Raw genomic sequence first — 19,649 nt, 5'->3', positions numbered from 1 at the left:
AATTTGCTCACAATAGTTGGGAGTATTTTTCTATCTGATTGAAGAGAAAAGAAGAAAAAAAAATAAAAAGACATCAATCTAAAATAATTCCTTGGTTTTTGCTTTCAAAATATTCCAATCTTCTCTTTGATAGTGCATACTGCCACGTAAAGAACATTAAATGAAATATATGAAACATTGGTGACGAGTTATACGGTGTTTATAGGTGAAAACAAATTGTGGATGGATAATAAGTACATAGAAATGCATTATATTTACAACATCACAACACTCTTTACAACCAATGTGACTTTTCTAAGTAGGATTCAATACTCAGATAAATTAAACACTATTCAATCTAATGTCTGAGGGATCTTACGTAATCGTCTACATGTATAAAATAAAATTTGGGGATGATTCACTAAGATACCATCAGTTGTACTAGTGTCCATTTTATAATGTTGCATTACGCAGATGTGTCTTTTGTAAATTATATTTCCGTTTATGGAATGTCCAAGCAGTATGACATAAATCGCTTAGTTCTTTCGAATGAGACATGGCTTAGTTCTTTCGAATGAGACATGAAAACGAAATATACACAACACTCAAGGGAGGTATACGACGTTAACGAGACGGAACAGTGCGTGAATGAAATATAAATTCAGGATATAATATAATACCTACCTAATTTCTTGATTATATTACAATATTTTATAATATATCACAATATAAAACTGTTTCCACATGAATCACCGGTACTTTAAATTGAAATGTATGTTCAAATAATTATCTTCGTGTACGCAGGTATATCATCCGGAAATATGACAGCATCATTATACAATTTTCAGATGACTATTTACGATAACTGGTGCGAATACATGTAACTTAAGATTATATGTGCTATAACTGGGGGAACATATTGACATGCTATGTTCTCCTCATTTATCAATTAAAATCCATCAGGTTTTATTGGTGAATTAAGCTGTGACAATTATTTAAATGGACAGACAAATATGTATGTTGCCTTATAAACATTGGTTACCAAACATAATATATGCTCTATTGTTTATGTCTTATGCAGGACTTACGTTAAATTACGTTACCATTACTAATAACACTGGTAGTCTGTAAAAATGTGAAATGAAATTATAGACTATAATTATGTTGGCACTACGTGTATATGGGCAGTAATGCACTCATAAAACTAATAAAAATGTATGCATTATAAGTGTTGTTATTCTCAAAATATTGGTGGTGAAAATCAAATTAAAATGTTTTCTTGATTCGTGGGTATGGAAATTACGGCACATATTTTAGGAATGGAAGACGTTTTCTTATGACTTTAGCACATATACTAATTATCCTGAAACATGACGACAGCTATAGTAATATATCAGTATTTGATTAGTGGAACTACACGCTTTGTAGTTAAAAATGCGAAGGTGAAGCAAGATTCTTTAAATATATACCGAATACCCCGAAATAAAGTGTTAGAGTAATTTAGCAGTTTATATCTATACTAACGCTATTGTGTTTTTAGTGGAAGTAATGGGAATTAACATCGGACTATTCATACTAATTATGTTACTTAGAAATTAATGTATAATTATAATAATGTTTATGTCTGAAGTGCATACACATGAATTGTTGATATGTTTTTTCTACATTACATACGTCATATTTGACTCAGATTTACTTTTATACAGTGTATATAACTGGTGTATTTCCCATTCAATATTAATGATTTATCCATGTATCGTTTAAATATCATTAACGTGATCAAATTATTTTCTCTGTATCTCATTCTGCATCAGTGATCTTGTATACTTTGAATACCATACACACTGTCTACATCACGTGTTTACCTCTTTTACTTGTAAATCACAAATGCTTATTGTTTAAACTTGGTACGTATCCATATAAACGACTCCCATTTTTATGTTTTCGTGATTTCGCTGAAAGACCATATACATTAGTTTTATTCTACTGTCTACTATCAAAAGTACATTTTCTTTTTCCTTATATACCTTTTTGGGGCTGTGATGTGTATTTTAATGGTCATCGAGTAATTGTATCGACAAAATAATTATGTAGTTTAATTTAATCAGCTTTTATTGATCCTTTTAACAGTTTAGTTCTGAATATATTGAGTTTCACTTTATTTTACATATTTTTGGCTGCGGTGTGTATTAATGGCCATCGATAAATGATTTCGACAGAGATTAATCATGCATTTTTAATAATACCGTTTTCATTTACTCCTTTTAAATACAATTATTGTACCATTTTGGCGATAGCTTCCTGATACTGTACATTGCCCAATATTATTTCTTTTGTTATAATAATAGTCGTGTACTTATTGTATAACCATCACGACATCCGAAGACGATTAAAAATGATGTATTAATTCAAATTTATATACAATAAAAAGTTAACCTGTTAACTATATTTCAGAAGTGTTAACTCCCAAATCCACGTCAAGGCAGTTGTTATAGCAGTTCTTATAGTTTCCTTTCTTTTAAGTTTTCCAACATTCTTACTAACCTATAGAGTACTATTATAAAATTAAAAAAAATACTTCTAGCGATTTATTATGCTTTTATGGTTTAAAACTGTGTGTGGATAGACAACGAGTACATTGAAATACACTGTTTTCTACCTCCAACAAGAAGGACAAAACATCAAAATCATCTACTAAACCAAATTGTCTTTCATAATTGTGCTGTAATTTGCAAATAAAAATATGTCCCTCGGCTTTAAACGTCCAGGCATTCCAACAGCGATGTGATGTCAAAGTTATATCCAAAATATTCAAACATAAATGTAAAATGAAAGGTAATTAAGACATCATATAACATCAATATTCTATTATCAATATTTCAGACGCGTTTACTTCTACACTTTAAGCTAGCTATTAAAACAGTTCTTAGGGTTTCTTTTTATTTAATTACCCGATAGTATTACTTAACTACAGAGCACTGTCGAATAAAACTATTAAAATAACAAAAATATAAAATACTTCCAGCGGTTTAATTAATATTCTTTTTTATTTAATATGTGTGGATGGAGACTTAATTCTAGTTCCGAATGGAAGGACAAAAACTTCGGAATCACCTACTAAACCGAATTGAAAAGACTTCATTTAAATTTTAGATATTAGATAAATTTTATTGCAGCTAACTGCTAACAGCTAAATTGTATCGGTAACAAAGGGATAATATTACATATGTCTTTCATAGCTTTGCTGGTATTGTATATAGATCCTCTACACACAAAAAATACGTGTCTTAAATGGACAGTTCAGTCTGAGAGTACATTAAAATGTATATATGTATCGAAAACAAACCAGTTCTTATTAGATTAGTTGGTTTAACTGTGATATGCCAGAAAAGTCAACTATAGTGAAATGTATGTGAAATGTTTCAACTCGCTTGCGGTCTGTCATTACACATTGTGGTCGAACGTCTTTTATGTTTTTTTTATAAAGTCTTTATCTATTGTTATACTAATATCAAAGAGTTGTTTGTGTATTACTGATAACGAAATATATAGTTAGCTCTAATTTACAACAGCGGTGTGGTAATACATTAAAATAAAAAACTATCTAACGTATACCTTAATATTGTAAGCAGGTTTTCAATATATCAGAAATTTGTTTCAATCTAAAAAGTAATAAATAAAACTAAAAATCGAAGTAGCAGACTTTCATTGCGGCTACTAAAGTTCGCGATTTCCATTTCAAAACACGTTCGCGAAGACTAAAATTCGCAAATAAAAAAATAACTGTAGTTCCTTTAAACTTTCGCGGTTTGATTTTGATCGCGAAAAGTAAATTGCACGCGAAAACAAAATTGGTTTACAGTATCCTTTTAATCGTTGTGTCATTTTTGACAATATTTAGTTCACTGATACAACTGAGATCCTACCAATGGTTTGTTCTTCTATAACTGTCTTTCATTTATTGTTCAATCATCAAAACTTTGGTTAAAATGCACACACAATAATGATCTATTTATTCTTATTTGTATTTTCTTATCTGTATACGGCTATAAATATTTTATACGTTTGTACTCCTACGTACACATCAAACTAGTTATCAAAACAGTTATTAGGGTTTCCTTTTTTAAATTCCCAATGCTCTTACTTCACAATATAATACTGTCGAATACAACTATTGTAATAACAACTATTATGAAATACTCACAGCAGATTTTTTTTTTTACTTTTTATGATTTAAAACTCTTTGTGGATGGAGAATAAGTTCATTGAAATACACTTCTGCTACTTCCCAAAGGAAGGACAATAACTTCAAAACCACGTATTAAATCATATTGACTTAATTCAAATCTTAAATTTAAGATATATTTATTGACAACTAACTGAGCATTATTTTATCGGTCACAAAGATATAGTATCAGATTTGTCTTTCATAACTATGATGTTATTGTACATACATCATGTACAGACAAACACACATTCCTTAACTTGGCATGTCAAAGTGGCGTAATGTCATGGTTATACCCGATGTTTTCAGACAAGCATATAACATGCAAGGTAATCACAACATTTCCCAATAACATATTTTAAGAGATTGACTGAAAAAAGAGTACATACTAAGTACAAAGTTGTATAGTGTTATGCAATTATATTCAACATAAGGGAACAAAGTTTGAATGTTGAATACGCTCATATTCTAAACAGAATCACCATAAAACACATTTGACACCAATATCAAACAGAAATTATGCCAAGATATGTGTATACGTTTGGATATGTTTTATACAACAGTGTAGTAAGTAACATATATGTGCAACGGTAACGAGTTAATGTTATTGTGAGGAAAGCAAATATAACACATATAGATCAACTACTAAAGAAGATCATACATCACCATGTAACGTAGTAGGATACTCACCCACTGAAAGAGAAGAAAAGTAATAATTAGAAAACAAACAATAGATAAATCCGTTTTTATTTTCTATAAACTAAATTCCTTTCGCAACCACTAATTTCGCGATTTCCATTTTAAAACACGTTTGTGAGGACCAACATTCGCGAATTTAAATTGTTGTGTCATTTTTGATAATATTTAGCTCATCGATACAACTAATTATTACCATTTTTTTTCTTTTGTAATTGTCTTTTATCTATTGTTTAACCATCAAGAATTTGGATAACATTGCACACGTAACCATGACCTGTTCATTCTTATTTACATGTTCGTAATTATATTCAATAATCAATATTTTATACGTTTCTACTCCCAAACGCACATCAAGCTAGGTGCTAAAGCAGTTCATAGAGTTCTTCTTTAGATTCCCCAATGTTCTAACTAAACAACTGAGTACAGTCGAATACAACTTTTATAATAGCAAATAATATAAAATACTGCAGATTATCATATTTTTTATGATTTAAAACTATTTGTGGGCGGATAATACATCCTTGAAATACATTACTTCCAAAATCGAAGTACACCAATATTTTATCGGTGACAAAGGGATGGTATCACATTTGTTTTTCAGACATAAACATATAACATGAAACGTAATCGTGACATTTTGCAATAAATTGTTTTGTTTTTTGAGAGATTTAAAAAAGAAGTTCAAACTATATTCAAATTTGTAAACTGCTTTGCAATTATATTAAAAAAATGAGAACAAAGTGTGATTGTTAAATACTTATGTTGTAAAGAGTATCACCTTAAACTCCATATGATGCCTGTATAAAATAAAATGTGTGCCACGACTTTTGAATATATTTTCTACATAACTTTTGATAAAGTCACAAAGTGAACATTTAAGGATGTTTTCATCGGCAGTTCAATAAATAAAAAAAATACGTGTATAAAGAAATTCGTCAGAACATGCAATTATTTCTGTTAAAGAAATATATCAAGGTTTGTATGGTTTATGGAATCGCTATATTGACAGTTAAAAATAAATGGACAGGCAAAATCCATACATCAGACGGTACTATCCTTAAATACACAATGAAAAACATAACAGTGGTTCAAACGGTGTGTTGGGATTTTGGCAAAATATGTAACTTCCAGGTTTTTATAGTGTTTCTTTATTTGTATAGGGGCGAAGCACTTCTAAGGTAGCACATGCGTGAAATTATAAGAAAAAATCAATCTTCAAACTCCAATCCTACATACTGACAGCTTCAGTTTGCAGCCGCTATTTGTTATACATATGGGGAGGGGGATCATATGGGTAATCGCCATGGATGGTCTTTATTTTTCAAGCGTTTAAGTGATTTAGACCAACATTCAATGTAATCAGCTGTTACAGAAATAAAATTTCTTCTTTCTCTAATGGGGTTTTCCTTCTCAAATGGTGATAAGGGACGAATCACCATGGATATGATGCTTTGAAGTCAGCTCATTTTATAATCAAGCGGTTCAAAAATGTCGGTTTCTCTATTTTCTCAAACATGTCCAAATAACGTATTTAAATCATTAGCGAATATTCTTATCAAATTTATAACCCAATGCATGCAATGTGTATTTTTTAACAACTCACAACTACACCAATAAGTTCTAAGTTCTGTTAAACCTTCTAACGTAACTCCTATAAAATCGTATACACATATCGTAATTGTCCAGTTTATAGGAATACGAAGCCTCTTTATAACCATGTATATTAAATGGAAACAATATGGACCGCTAAATATAGCTCTGTGATGCTTTCAACTTGAGAGCTCTATGGTGTTCACAGTATGTTAAATACGAAAAGAGTAAGGAGGGTATGTCGTCAGTACTTAAAGCGTTATGATTGGGGCATTGCAAACTATTCTTATATCTTAATAACATATATGTAATTTTCATGTATACAAAAGTTCGATTAGAAATATTTATTGAATTCATTCTGAAATATTATGAAGATTAGTACATGTGAGTGTTATGAGCAGTGCAACGGTTTACTTGAAACGGTTATCGGAAATATGGGATGTGTTGTTAACGTATGCGTGTGAAGTGAAGTGGATGTATCATCTATAGAGTTAATACCTATGTCGTCGACGCAACCGCATACCCCGAATGTTATAACGTGTGTTAACGGTCTTATAGCTCGGTGCAATACTGTAATAGCCAATTGTGACAAGCGCGAAATTGTGAAGTCTATGGAAATGTCACCATTACTTGTAAGGTAAATTGCTGGCGGTCAGTAATACAACCATCATTGTTTTTGTAAGTATCTGGACACAATTTTTTATCAAACACTGGGTCTGTAGTATACATTGTCAACCAAATTGTTTTTAAGTATTTGAAATAATTTATCAATTCCATGGGGAAGATCCAGTTACAAAATGCTTTAAGTTAGAGTCTTTACAAAGTATTAGGGGTAAATTTCAAACGTTAATGTATCCTCAGTTTGTTTAAAATATAAATACTCTTATAAAATTCATACAGGGGTATATACTTCACCATTATACTTGGATAAATGGCTGGATCAAAGATAATACTTTTTTGAGCCAATTATAAGTAAAGTTGCCCAATTTACATATAATTTAACATATGTTTGTCGGATTTAACACTTCATCTTAGATGTATTATAATAAATTTTGGTATCGATAAATGCTTTTTTAAACTTTAGCATACCATTATTTCTGAATAATTTTATATCATGTTATGATTTAGTAAATACAATTTCAGATCGCTATTTAAATACATTCGATTTAAGGAACGTCATTATTGATTTAGGATAAACACTCCGTCAATTTTATTTTTTTAGTATTTCACATGTGAAAAATATATCTTTTTGACATTTTTCAATGTGAGATTAATTGTAACCATTATTTCGTTTTTAATTTGTGTTTGCTATTTAATTAATTTGGGTATTATACGGTGTGATATTTTTTCTTCACAATTAATTAATAATTATTCAACATAATGTGATTTACTATGGCTTTTTTAATGATTAGTCTGTTCATATTCAAGTTCTTGTTTTGGTGGAATTTGCCAATGCATTTGTGTCATTTTGAAAATTGGTTATTTATCAATTATATAATATATTATTCATTATCATGTCCTTCTATGTATGGTTATTTTTAATCACCAAACTTTTACATAATGTTCTTTTTTATAAACCATTTAATTACATGTCTGTTGATCACTGTTATATTTTTTCATGATTTGTGTTGATACTGTGAAATTGTTGTTTACGTTAAAATACCTGTTTACCTACTGAACACCATAAATATTATTGCCTTCACAGTTTACAATATAAAGCAATGGTAATAACCATCAGATAACTGTCATGGACTGTTCCAAATGATATTTGTCTGATCTCTATATGCTTCCGATTGAGCTTCAATTTGGAAAAAGTTTGTAATACGGAAGGTAAAACGGTATCGTATTATTATACTGAATTGGTGTATGTTTAAGAAAATGTAGAAAATTTATAGCATTTTAATACATTGGATCTTTACAAAGTGTTCATTTTCATATGTGAATTTTACCAAAAAGTACAACAGTTACATGTTTTGTAAACATGTATCTGATGATGTTCTATGTTTAGTGTCCCGATTTGAATAAAGAAATTATCATAATTGAAAATTTGTTATACCAAGTATGTTGTTGTTGATTATTTACGGACTTTTAAATAATAAATAATGTTTTATTTATAGATATTCAATAAAATAAACCACTTTATTATCGGATGTATGTTCTAAATGGGTTTTCATTTAAAAGATCATCGTTCCGTAGTACTTTAGATCAAAAAGGTATCGAAATAAAATAAATTGTCAAATGATTATGATTCAAATATAAAAAGTGAAATTATTATCGAAAATGGTCTAGGAAAAAATACTGTTATTGCACCCCCCCCCCCACATGTAAATTTTGTTGTTAATGATTTGTTGTGGTCATGTTAATATACCTAAGATTATTTCAAACGTTGAACAGTATTTTTCAATATGTTTATGAATATCAATTCATTTTTTTTTCGATATTCGTGATGTCTTTTTTTAAATGAATATATCATAACCGGATTCTACTTATACAAATAGTAACATAATTGAAGTAATTTTATTGTTTTAAGTATTAAACCATTTATTGTTGTACAAAAAAGTAATTCAGAAATAAGATAAGACTATCATTGGATAATACGTTTTTGTAATAAGCAAAGATATGAGAAATTTTACAAACCAAATTACCATTTTTGAACAGCTTAAAATCCTATTATCAATCCTGTCGTAGAAGAATTTTATTTTTCTAAACCATAATTATAATATTTGGTCAATTCTGATTACTGTTTTACAATGCTTTTATTGTGTTAATCATTTTATGGAATACAAGTTCTCTATTTCTGTCTGTATTGACTAAATCGTAATGTTATCTATTTTTCAATTTAATTGTAGTTGAAATCATGACTATGCGGCAATATTTTAAAATGGTTAGATATAACGTCAATATACCTGTTGAAGATTCATTGTACAACTTATGCAATGTCATTATTTGTGATATTGATTCATATTGTTAAGAAAAATTATTGTTTATAAGATTTTATTTGTCAGAATTAAGTATGTAAATTTCCTAAACCTATTTAATTTGGTCACTGTAATGCAAATTATATCATGAATTTACATACCAATATATATAAGAAAATTGGTTTTTTTACAATTTTATTTCAGTAAAATGTGACCATTTGGTGGCATTTTATAAGTTCTTTCTTACCCGTTAAAGTGCCATTTTCGAATCTGAACATAACTGGTATAATTTAATAAATCATCACTGTTCCATTCATTTTGAAAAAATAATGTATGTTTGAAAGTGGAATATAAATAACGTGGGTATTGCTCTAACTTAACGTTTTCAGGACTTATAGTCATTGTTTTTAGATATAAATATTAAATGGTTATAAAACAGTATCAGATTTAATGTATATTATGCAAATATTTGAAATTTTATTTTTACTTGTTTTAGATTATAACTTTCCCTATTTAATATGTTAAATTGAATAAAAATAAATCAGTGGGACTTCATTTTTTATCTTTTAAATTTGATTCGAAAAATATAATGCAAAAAATAATTATGAATACTGATATCAAAATTAATTGAAGCATTTGTTATTGTTGATTATAGTCATTGTTTTTAGATTAAGACACTTTGTAATAATATAAACTGTCTTTTTTAGAAAATGGAAATAAGAGTTCATACTAAGTTACAAGTTGTATATTGTTATCCAAAGTAAGGAAGCTAGTTCGACTGTTAAATGAGCTCATGTTGTAAGCAGTATCACCACAAATGCCATATGACGCCTATATAAAACAGAAAGTATGCCACGATAATTGTATACGTTTGAGTATGTTTTATAGAACAATCTAGTAAGTAGCATATAAGTGCAATGGTATCGAATTAATGCTATTGTGAGGAAAGCAAATAAAGTAATACATCACCGTGTAAATGTAGGAAGATACTCACAGGCTGAAAGAGAAGAATAAAGAATTAGATTACAAAAAATAAAGATAAACGGACAGACAGATAAACAGTACCCAGTAAACAGTATCATCCCCTGTTCAAGACATCATAATATGGTTTTGAATCTGCTATATAACTTTTATCTAAATCACAAAATGAATATTGAAGGAAGTTTTTCACAGGCAGTTTAATAATTTCAAAATGAATTAATGTATATTATTCTGTTTTTGTCACTTCTCATTGGTCAAATACATGCCACGTTATCACCGATAAAACCTTTATCGCCCGATTATTCCGAAAGAAGTTTATCAAGAAATATATTGCACAGATATTTTTAGATAACGTTATTGTCTACGTTACCAAAACGATTCGTGTTGGAGGCACTTTAAAACAAATACTTTGATGACCCGAGTTTCAAGCGTAACCACAAAATGTGACAGACGACGTCGACAGTTTCGTTTTCTATCAAAGATGATGAAGACTACGAGCTGATGACTACTGTTTTAACTTTTAACGTTTCATCGTTAACACTATAGAGTAGTAGGAAACATTGAATAGGATTGATAAAGTATCTTGAGACACTGAATAATGAATATGTTTCATATTCATTATGGATTTCCTTTGCTATATTTGTATAATATTTGAATGGATTGTTTTAGTCAGAACATGGAATTGTTTCTGTTTAATTAATGTATCAACGACCGTATGGTTAATGAAATCGTTATAATAATAGGTAAAGATAAAAGGACGGACAATATCTAGAAATCAAACGGTACCATTATCGAATTCACTTTGAAAAACAACTAAGTGGTTTAAACGGCGTATTAGATTTTTTTAAACTCATGACGCTTTTATAAGTTATTTGTCGTTTTTTTTTCTGAAAATATGTCTTTACCTTTTTAATTCTAGTATCATACAAAATGGTTATTATGGTTATTGATAAAGACATATGTATATAGCTCTAATTAACAACAGCCATACTCCAATACATTATAATAAAAACTATCTGATACCCTTTCATGTTAAGCAGGTTGTGTATTTTTCAATATGTCAGAATTTTTACAAAACTATAATTTCATACTTCAAAGTAATCATTCAAAATAACAAAAGTATAATCAGACTTCCGTTGTCAAAAAAGGGTTTTTAGCAGTTCATCTCTCCCTGATAGTTTAAGGGAATATAAATGTAATCGCAGTCTACATTAAGTAGGCACCTTTCTATAGTATATTTACACATTAAATCAAATAATTTTGTTTAATATATTTTCTACTTATCAAACATGTGAAATACGTTGTTAGTAATAACGATGATGCAACCAATTTCTTAACAAATTGCACGTAATAGGATTATGTAGTTTTAACAACTCACGTGCATACATTATATGCATGTTGTTAAAGTATTCCTTACATCTAACGAACTAAATAATGTCGTTATGATACGAAAATGTGTCTCTATGTACAAAAAGATAACTATTAAAAGATACACAAGTCGTTTGGTTATAAAATATAAAGCCTGGTTATAACCATTAGATAACTGCCGTCCCTGATATAACTCTCTGAGGCTTCGATTGGAGCTTAATGGTGTAATACGAAAGGTAAGGAGTTATGATATCATACAGAAGCATGGATTTGTACTATTCTTATATGTTATCCACAAAATGATTTCATTTAAAAAAAATACAATAATCATTTAATTTGTTGAACACTCTGGAATATGACGATGGTTATACCGTATAATTAGTGAAGCAATTACTTGATTACGAGGGATACCTCGTTAACTTAGCTTTATGAAAGTGGATATAACAAGAAAGCATATGTATCACCTATACCGCACATCCTGAATTATGACGTTTTCACAGGCTATACCTCATGAATACTACAAAAATACCAGAACATAGGAACTATAAATATGTTGTTAGTACATATAAATGCTGGATCAGTATACTATCATCATTTTTCAAGTATTTGGTTCAATTTTATCAACATGTAATTCTAATGTGTCTTTCCTACAACAAAGAATTAATTTATTTTGAGCCAAATTTACTGTTATAGTAACTGTTCTTTACTTATAATCATATGGGTATGAGTTATGTTAACATTAGTTATGTCTGTATCACTTAGCACCTTGGATTTTTAAGAATGGGGTACATATCGATCTACGTAAACGTCTCGTACTTTTATGTTTTTTTTTTAGGATTTCACGTAAAGGTCATTTAAGTTATTTTTTATTCTATGGAGTATCAATACGTTTATTTCGTTTTCTAATACCTAATTTTATGTTGGGCTACGGTGTGTATATTTTGAACAGCAAGTAATGATCTCAACAGAATGTTGCTAATTATGAGGTTTTTTTTCAATTAATCCATTCTAATTTATGCTTTTGGTAATTGTAAATTGTCAATATTTAGTTTAATGATACAGCTATATTACCCATTATAATTTTAGTCTCCCAACCATGACATCGGATCAGCTAGCAGAGACATAGATTATAAGACTCTTTCATATGTGGATATGAAGGATAGGGATATTCTACCCGAGGGTCACAAAATGTAGTAAAACCCCAGGCTTGCCGAGGGTTTAGCAACATTTTGTGATCCCGAGGGTAGAATATCCCTTTCCTTCATATCCATTTATGAAAGAGTATTTTTCTTTCATACCTCGACGTTTTATTGCAATTTTACAACTATAATATCCCGCCATCTTGAAATAGATTCGAAGAAATCCACGACTAAAATCAATTATCCATACATGAAAAATTACGTGATATTTTCAACCAAAATTCCGTTGTTGGCATCTCTTATAGTAAAACCAGACAAGTTTGTGAAAAAAATGTTAAAATTTTACCGAGGAATTAGAAATTTCTTTGGCGCCGTGACGTCACGAGGCTTTATTGCATGGGTAGCCATGCAATACAGCCTCAGGCGGCATGAGTGTATTGCCCTAGACCAGCCAGTATTACACCCGTAGGTATGAAAGAAAAAAACATTTATGATCTCTGTAGTAAATTCGTCTTAATACCTTTAGGTAAGATAGTGAAATTTCCGTCTCACTAAACTTTGGTTTAGCGTGTTAAATCTTTTTACCTACAACACATAACATATATTCTTTCATACCTACGGGTGTAATACTGGCTGGTCTAGGGCAATACACCAATGTCGTCTGAGGCTGTATTGCATGGCTACCCATGCAATAAAGCCTCGTGACGTCACAGCGTCAACAAAATCACTCTATCCTCGGTACAATATTAACTTTTTTTTTCACAAAATTGACTGGTTTTACTCTAAAAGATGCAAACAACGGAATGTGTGTTGAAAATATCATGTAATTTTTCATGTATAGAAAATTGACTTCCAGTCGTGGATTTCTTCGAATTTATTTCAAAATGGCGGGATATTATAGTTGTAAACTTGCAGTAAAACGTCGAGATATGAAAGAAAAAATATTCTTTCATAAGTGGATATGACGGATAGAGATATTCTACCCTCGGGATCACAAAATGTTGCAAAACCCTCGGTAAGCCTCGGGTTTTACTACATTTTGTGACCCTCGGGTAGAATATCCCTATCCTTCATATCCAGTCCTACAATATAAAGCCTGGTAATACTCATCAGATAACTGTCGTCTCTGATATAACTATCTTATGTTTCGATTGCAGCTTCATGTGAAAGTATGTAATACAAAAGGTAAGGTGGTGCGTTATTATACGTATGTTAATGTAAGTGTCACCGAGTCCTTGATATAATAACGTTATCAGTTTGAAAATAATTTATAAGGATTCTTTATGTATATCAACTGGATTAGCTTTTACATTATTTTTGGGCAAATTGCAACTGTTATGTACTTTGTTTACACCATTGTTATGTTTGCGGTAAATACAAACATTGAGTTGTTGATAATACTTGCATAGTCTTGATTAATAGTGTCACCTAATAACGGATATGTGACTGGTGATATTCTGACAATAAGTGATACGATTTTGATACAGATATATAATTGGTATCCACTCGATGATTTGTGATACTGCTGTGTCCGTTTAATACTATGATAATACCTGAGAGGATCGCGACACACAAAGAAAGAATATACGTTATTTAGACGTGTATGTTCAATGGCATTTCTCTATTAATACTAGTTTAACGTCTCAGTAAATGATTCACTATTGTATATGACTGACAATTTCATGAAATATGATACTTACTTTGAAGTCATTCCCCTTGTACTGTAACATAAAAATAATTGTCTCAGCAAGAATAAGACAACAACAAATCCTAATATAGATTCAGATGGGTTAGTGTGGATAACCAACATATACAAAACCTAGTCTTACTATTATCTGTTACTATGATTGATTCCGTCACATTCATACATGTAAATGTCTGATGTCTCAACGCCACAAAGCCATTAACGATATACTATAACCTATAAATAATCTAACCGTTATCAATTAAGCAGTAAATATTCCTGTTCTCTGACCACCATATAAATAACACAAAATGTCCCTACCGACAGAAGATACACACCGGTACTTACCTGACAACGAGGACAGGTCAGCTGTGAAAAAAATAATCAAATGTTAAATTAAATCACGACATGAAAGACATGTATATGCATCTTTATATTTATATAGCATTTGTATTATGTATTTATACTCCAATGTTGTTTGCGGACCAAACCCAGTAATAGTTCATTAGATAACGTTTCTTTTGCCATGAATAAGAACATGTTAGTAACACAATTCAGTGGGAAATATGGCTTATGGTAATTACAAATAAATAGCTCGAATTCTTAGTTAAAATTCACAAATATTAATTGTTGCTAACAAGAAGCCTAGGAGTCTTAACGGTCATCTTAATACAAAACAAGACACCACCAATAATTTAAAGATGCTCCACCGTTGACAAATAAACACGATTATATCAGCGATCATTGGATCAATATTAAATGATCAAATATGCTCACATTTTCATCAACCAAGACAATCGGCAGATGTTATACGTTTATGCTATATTTAACACTGTGTCATTAGGAGTAGATCAAAGTCATCTATTTCATCAAGTGTCTTTTTTTACCGGTGACCTTAAATGGGGGTCAAGGATACTCATTTGATCAAACTCGATAGCTCTTCATTCTAGCATGTTATAGGCCCAATATCAGGAAGCTTATTAATTATTGTTAATTATTTCTCTCTATAAGTCGTTACAATATATCAGGCGCGTTTTGCTACGGTGGCCTTAATTGAATGTCAAGCTCATAAATTTGAACCAACCTGATTGTCCTTCCAAGTAAACATCAGTTCCGATGTCAGATATCTAGTCCTCTTAGCCATTGTCAAGAAGTCGTTTTAAGATTTTAGCCTATACAACCCCTGTGTCATTGAATGAAAGTCATTCATTTGAACAAACTTCGTATTCGTTCATCACATCAACCCACTGCCCATACACTGGGGCTTTCAGTTATCGCGGAGAAGTCATTTGTACGAAAGGTTTGCGAACGAAACACGACAGACAACATTAGACAAAGCGTTATGACTATAGGTCATCCTTATCTTAAAGGTCAGATGACTTAAAATCTCCATAAATGTTATTGCAACATCGTATTCTGTAAGGAACATGACAGTTATTTATGAAGGAATCTTAAGGCGAGTCTTGAACACTAATTTTCAAATTTGGATGATTCCCATTACAAAGAAATCGAGGGTTCTCATAATTTTGGTAAGTCCCACAAGAAAATCTTGAGTCCAAAGACTCGTCTAGGTGAGCCCCGTTAATCACTGCTTGGTCATGGCTTTATATGAACTCACAATCCGTAAAGTATTTGATCCACATCCCAGTAGTTATTGCACATAATCAGCAAAAGCGTACCACTTTGTTGGAAAGAAAAAGAAACTGGATACTATGAGAACAAACTCAATGATAAAACGCTAGAAACTGCACTGAGCTAGCATCTAGTACTCCACGGCTTAACGTTTCGGAATGATTATAGCAAATAGGACACCAAATACGCTTGGCAATTTATTGTAAAATATTAGTTTAATATGCATGTTTTAGAGCTTATCGCAGTTCTAAATATATTTTAATCGATACATATTATGAAATAGGTAAGTAATGTGCAGATATACACACAATGCTGTACCAATAGGGTCTTATCTCATGGAGAAGAGTTCACAAAAATTTACATGATGGATTAATTTGAATTATTTTGGTCAGTGAAATAATAAATCACAATAGATAAACGTGTGATGTCATCAACTGTCCGTGTTTGTGCCCTAAACATAACCATTTACTAGGATATTTGACCAAAAAAATGATTTTTGTTTCCTTTCTCAAAAAGGAAGTAATCAGCATTACATTTTAGCATTACATTCATACTTAAATTAAAGAGTTAAATAAATCGACAATATGAATGCATTGTGGTTATCAATTGAAATCAAACTTAAAAAATAACAAATATTGCAATTAGAATACGCGCGTGGCCAATTGATGCTTTCGATATCAAAACGCAGACGTTAATATTTGACCTCACTATTTGCGGGTTCAAACGTCTTATATATGTGATCAAAGTCGATTTGATATATAAGATTATAATGTCATAAGCAGGTGTAGTGTGAAATCATTATTAAATGGTTTAAGTCGTTATAATTTGTTCTGAATTAAGACCGTTGACCTGATAAATTTATCATAGTAGGATACATGTTATTGATGTGATAAATAAAAAGACATAAAACAGGTATTTCATTAAACAACACATACATGCGAATATGTATCAAATTGTAAAATCGTAAAAAACATTTTCCGTCATAGAACATGACAATCACAGTTGCATTACTACAATAGGAGAATTTTTCTGACTCCTGTGTGGGTTAATATTGCATTTCCTTTCGTTGCTCATTAGTATATTCGTGCAAGTTAAACGTTGTTATACATCGTTATACAATGTACGAATTGACAAATTCCGATGACACCAGACTGAATACGCTTCTGCGGTGTGTCTGAACTCTCTAACACGGAGACATGCATTTGTTTTTCATTGTTTTATCGATTTCCCTTCGTTTAAAATCGATATGACATTAAAAAAACACCAAATGGATATAGCGAAAAACAACAGGTTGCTCTGATAGGTTTCCATTTTATGTCAATCGTCATCACAGCTGGGCGTTCTGACTACGATGACGATATGAATACAAAAGTGGGGTGTTCAGGACATAGTTGCCGACTAAGTCCTAATATAGTCAATCGCAATGGTCACGTGCCCACGTGAGGACATGTGTACTAAAGAAAACGCTCTGATTGGAATCGTAAGACGTCCAACAATGTGATTCATTTGACAAATTGACAAATTGTCTGGAAGATCATTGAACACGCCATGTATAAAACAAAATAGCGATTTTCGATAATTTAAACTTAAAAGCAACAATAAATCAGATGTGGTATCACATAGTCACCATACTACTCTAAAATAAGACGGGGAATAAGTATCAACCACTTAATGTCTTACTTAAAGTTTAAAGGAAAAGAAAGAAACAATACTCACACATTCACACCTGGTTTGTCCGCACGTCTTTTCGAAAATACAAATATAAAATATAAAGTAATGATAAACATAGCTCCTAACTGCATCAGAACAGGAGGTATATATCCACTTGAGTATTCTTAAAGCAATTGATTTACTAGGTAAGATAATTGTTTAATTTAGATCAATCAAATTAATAAAAAAAAATACTGGCGATATTATGGAATTGAAAATGTATCCCCATTTAGATATATTTTCTCTAATCTATAAATTGACATTCTTGATCTCGTTCATAACATTCAACATAAAACTCACCTGGCAACTAGCTGGTGGCTGTAAAGTAGAAATGTGTCAATTATATTTTTTCTGAATAAACAATCCACATTTTCAAACGGGTAGTCCTCACTTACACATGAACATGGTTTAAATTGAAATTATATTAATTGTGAGCAATGGTGAATTTTCCAGATTTTTTTTCTATATTATGTTGGTTAAGGCACCAATGGTATCAAAGTTTATATTGTTTGATAGAATTATCAACTATCGTGTCAGACATGTATTTAGATAGTATACTATTCCATTATCGTTTACTTACTCACAACCCAACCAAATCATCTTTTCAGTTAACATATGTTTGTGTATATGTATCGATATATGGTCATATTGGGTACAATATGTTAACCATGATTAACATGGAAACTGTAAATTACAATATCTATATTTCTATAGCAACATGTTACGACCATAGCAAATCGACATTAGAACATAAAGGAAGCATCAATATGAATTTATTATTACGAGATAACTGAATCCGACATAATATTCTTATTACAATTATAAACGACTGTTCATAAGACAAAACACTTTTTTCAAGTTTTTTTTATATTTAATTGCTTTCTTATCCAAGGACAGTTTTCGATTAACGTACAACAATAAAGCAAATTAAACCAATATAACAGTGATTTTCTTTCTTTAAGTTTGTAAACACCTCTTATATATTGATTTCAATAGAATTTCCATCATTAAAGAAATGTAAAACCAAACAGGTGTTTAATTATCCTATTAAGCCTACCTGTGGCCGTGTATCTTCCTGCGGCATACTTCTGCAATGATAATACACGTAATATTATCTATATTTCTTTTTCGCCAGACAGAATAAGCCGATTGACCGAAATACAGTTTATTCAGTAATTGTTATACACGTACAGCCGATTTCCATTACATAATAACAATCTATGAAGTCTAGGTTACAGTGGTAAAAATTTTGTAAACATGTTTTTTATAGATCAAGATGAATTAATTCTTGTGATTTGAATATGTCAATTTCAATGTTTGCGAACGGACGGTCATGATAATGATTTATTATAGAACTGACAATACCGACACATTAACTTAAAAAAACGCCTTTAATTAGGATGTAGATCAAATTTACATGTTTGTATTTTCCAAAGATCTTTTTATTTATATAGGACGAAGCCTGAAAAGACACGCATTTCTATGTAAGGTCAGTTATAAATAGGTTTAGCTTGAACAATCGTAACTGTTACAGTGTATTAGAAAGTTGGTTAACAACTAGTATCTCATCAACAATTCTTCTTCCTTCCACATGAACAACTTGGTACAATATTTCAGCATTTGGTATGTTGTCCACACACAAAGCATATAATATTTACTGTTGTTAAGTAGTGTCAACTGGTGTGAAGTTGGACATTTTCATTTAAACATTGATCTTAAATGGT

The 19,649-nt window shown here is 30.5% G+C and overlaps 1 long non-coding RNA gene across 1 annotated transcript; it reads right to left on the bottom strand.

The window, feature by feature from the left end:
- Nucleotides 1-14,931: 14,931 nt before the first annotated feature.
- On the bottom strand, nt 14,932-19,015 carry LOC138330091 (uncharacterized). Its single transcript, XR_011209526.1, has 4 exons — nt 18,983-19,015; nt 18,226-18,243; nt 17,932-17,958; nt 14,932-14,952 (listed from the first exon to the last, which is right to left on the bottom strand). It is a non-coding gene; the product is annotated as an uncharacterized lncRNA (long non-coding RNA).
- Nucleotides 19,016-19,649: the final 634 nt, after the last annotated feature.

The sequence above is a fragment of the Argopecten irradians genome, chromosome 8 (genome assembly GCF_041381155.1).
Source record: "Argopecten irradians isolate NY chromosome 8, Ai_NY, whole genome shotgun sequence".
Lineage (NCBI taxonomy): Eukaryota > Metazoa > Mollusca > Bivalvia > Pectinida > Pectinidae > Argopecten > Argopecten irradians.
The sequence above is the reverse complement of the archived record's forward strand: the minus strand, read 5'-3'. Positions and strand labels throughout refer to the sequence as shown.